At 39.0% G+C, this 3,707-nt stretch overlaps 1 long non-coding RNA gene across 1 annotated transcript; it reads left to right on the top strand.

Annotated features, from left to right (window-relative positions):
* Window positions 1–1,184: 1,184 nt before the first annotated feature.
* LOC147861594 (uncharacterized) lies at window positions 1,185–3,191 on the top strand. Its single transcript, XR_015530030.1, has 2 exons — window positions 1,185–2,014; window positions 2,712–3,191. It is a non-coding gene; the product is annotated as an uncharacterized LOC147861594 (long non-coding RNA).
* The last annotated feature ends 516 nt before the right edge of the window (window positions 3,192–3,707 follow it).

Here is a 3,707-nt window from a genome sequence, read left to right on the forward strand (position 1 = left end):
TACTTCAGTCTCACTATCTTCCTCATCAAGAAGGTCTTATTTAAGGCATTTTTCCTTTCATAGAGGGCGGAAAGCTTATGCCATAGCTCGAAGGCATTTGTGTCACTCGCTACATGTTGTAGGACACTAATGTCTACACATTGTCTTATGGTCGCCACTGCCTTCCTATTTAGGATTCTCCACTCCGAATCTATTACCCCCTTTGGTATATCCTTGTTTTCTATGGGCTCATACAAGTCTTTTACTATTAGGAGATCTTCCATTTTGATCTTCCAATCTGAATAGTTCTGTGCGTTCAAGACAATCATCCCAGGAAAACCACTCACGCTCCCTTCCATCTAGAACCTTCCGCTCTGATACCAGTTTGAAAGAGTTTCACTCCGATTCGAAATCAGAAATTGAACTTAGACGCAAACAGAAATGAGAAAGAACACACAATTTACGTGGAAAACCCTGATTCAGGGAAAAAACCACGGGACAGAGATTTCACTATGAGAAATGACAGAATACAATCACAGAACAATGAAACCTGATTTGGTATGAGCATATACTGAAACCACAATTTCAGTCAAGCTCTTCAAACTCTAGCACGCATGCGACTATTCCTTTCGAAGCTTCCGAAGCTTCTCTGTCTTTTCTCTTTTGCTTCACACTTCTTTTCTTCTTACTTAGCTTCTGAGTACGTATACTCTTGCACAGCCACCACTGTGCAGAAAACCAGTCGTTCTCAGATTTACAACGCACACACAACTCGTTTTCCTCTCATATATATATATCTCACACCCTCACATACGCTATGTAGGTTTTCCCCCTTTTCTCACTATTTCACTCTTAGTGAGTTATCCCACATACGGGCGCACTACCAGGCCTGTCAGCATATATATACTAGGTCATTATCTTCTTTGTATGTAGAAGACATATGTATATGTATATGTGTGTCAATTCGATTGAGTACGAATTTGACTCTCTCACCGAATTCGATCAGCTAACCCCCCGATTCGGTTCTTCGCAACTGACTATCTTTTGCTTTCCGAATTTCGACCAAATTCGGTAAATCGGTTTTTCGGCCGATTTCAATAATTCGACTCTTTTCGGCTTTTCGGCCGATTTCGACCAGTCGACACTCAAGTCGACTTTTCGGCCGACTCCCCCGCAAGGAGGGACGCCTTTACACAACACTTGCTACTCAACCCAAGCACAATGACCAATTCTGTTAGTCAATGTTTCCTTCTGTAGTTAGTTGATTTAATATTGTGGCACCACCTGCTCATTAGTATGGTAAACTAACATTTCTTCACTATTGCGGCATCGCATCACTGCCTGCTTTTCAACTAAGCACAATGATACTTCTATGAATTTTTTTGCAGTTCCTCTCATAGTAAGTTGAATTACTATTGAACACTATCAATGAATCCTACCAAGGTACTTGTTTTTTCAGTACTATTTTGCCTTGTATCTTTCAATTTAGGAAGACCTCTATACACATGAACCCTAGAAAGAATTAACCCTTCTTCAATGTGGATGGGCAATTAGGATATTCATTTAAAGATTCATACATAACTGGTTGTTCAACTGTAAATTACATTGCTCTAAGTATAGAATTTTGTCTCTGTCGGTTTTGTTCAAATTGTTTGTTTGAGTTCACACACAAAGAAACTTCTTGAATTTGTTTTTTACATCAGATGAGATCATGTTACATAAATTCTGATTTCTAATGATTCTGTTTACATGTTTGTTCCTTCTCTCTCAGGTGGAAATTTTATTGTTGAACTTGTTTGCTTACAAGAGATTATGTAGTTATGCTTGAACTGAATGCCCATGCTAACACAGAAGGCAATTTTCCACTATGATGGTATTTCTGCTTTTGAAGTTCTTCAAGCCATTTGTAAGAAGCAAAATGTCAAGAAGGCTATTCAAAGGATATTTTTCATGCAGCAGGAAGGAATTCCTCCCCCAGAAGATTTTGTTTGCTCGCTTATTGAGAATTGCACAAGAAAGAGGGATATTATATCAGGTAAGAAACTGCAACTACTATTACTAAAAGATGAACTCAATCCCCCTACATCTGTGGTGGGTGATCACCTTATATGTTTTTTTGCATTTTCTAATAATTTGCAAGATGCAAGCAAGGTTTTTTCTAGTATCTCTAAACCAAAAATTTACACATGGAATGCAATCATCACAGCACATTCAAACCTCAATAGTAATAAAGAAGCTCTTCAGTTATATGAGGAAATGCTAAATTCTGGTATAAAGCCAGATAAGTTTATGTTTCTTCCAGTGTTGAGAGTATGTTGTAGTGCAACCACCATCAGTAAGGGTAGATTAATACATGATCAGATCATTAGAACTGTCCTAGAGCTAGATGCATCTATCAGAAATGCTCTTATGAACATGTATATGAAATGTGGCAATATCAAAGAGGGTGAGAATTTATTTATCAGTTCACCAAATAGAGAGTTGGTATCGTAGGGGACTATGATTTCTGGGTATACCCAACATGGTTCTGGACTCGTGGCTCTTAAATGTTTTGAGAAAATACCAGTTGGGCTTGTCCTAAATACAGTGATATATTCTTGTGTGTTGAAAGCATGTGGAAGCATAGGTCCCCTTGTAGAAGGAAGGCTTGTTTATGATGAGATTCTAAGAAGTAAGCTTGAGTTGGATGTGGGTATGGGAAATCACCTTGTGGAGATGTATGTGAAATGTAGGAGCTTAGAAGAAGCGGTCCGGATGCTTGCAAGCTGGCCAAAGAGAGATATAGTTTCATGGGGCATATTAATTGCAGGATTTGCAGAATGTAAAAATGTTCCTGGTGCTCTGCAGTTGTTGGAAAAGATGTTCCAACAAAACGGTTTGAAGCCAGACCGAGTTATATTTATGTCCCTTTTCCAAGCTTGCAGTAATACAGAGACTGCTGAGCAAGGGAAAATCGTTCATGATTTAATGATTAAGAGTGAATTGAATTTGGATATTATGGTTGGAAGTACTCATGTTGATATGTATGCCAAATCCGAGAATTTAGATGAGGCATGTAATGTGCATAAAACCTTGCCTTATAGGGATGCTAGATCATGGGCTATACTAATTTCAGGATATTCCCAGCATGACTGTCCACACTTAGCTCTTGACTGCTTTGAGAAAATGCCGAGGGATGGTATAGAGCCAGAGAGTCATGTGTTTTCATGTATTTTAAAATCTGTTGCATTGCAAAATGGAAGATTGCTACACTTTCAGATCATAAAGCATGGGCTCAAAATGGATGCAATCGTTGGAGGCAGTCTCGTGGACATGTATGCGAAATGTGGGAATTTAGTGGAAGGGTGGTATACCTTGAACACCATACATCCTCAAGATGTTGCCTCATGGAATGTGTTAATTTCAGGTTATGCACAACATTGTGAGATTACATTAGCTCAAGAATGTCTTCAAGCAATGCAAGCTTAGGGTTTGAAGCCAGATAGCATAACTTACATTAGTATACTTGCAGCGTGTAGCCATGCGGGGACAGTGGAAGATGGTCATTGGTACTTCACATCTATGGTGAGAGATCACATCACACCAAATGTAGAGCATTTCAATTGCATGATTGACCTTCTTGGTCGTTCTGGCTACTTAAATGACGCACTAAAGTTGTTGAGCTCGATGCCTATCATAATTAATACTACTGGATGGACATCTCTACTTGCTGCATGTAGACAATTTGG

Source organism: Azolla caroliniana, unplaced genomic scaffold (assembly GCF_043228905.1).
Source record: "Azolla caroliniana isolate FFs.n. ecotype wild unplaced genomic scaffold, voAzoCaro1.0.p SCAF_7, whole genome shotgun sequence".
Lineage (NCBI taxonomy): Eukaryota > Viridiplantae > Streptophyta > Polypodiopsida > Salviniales > Salviniaceae > Azolla > Azolla caroliniana.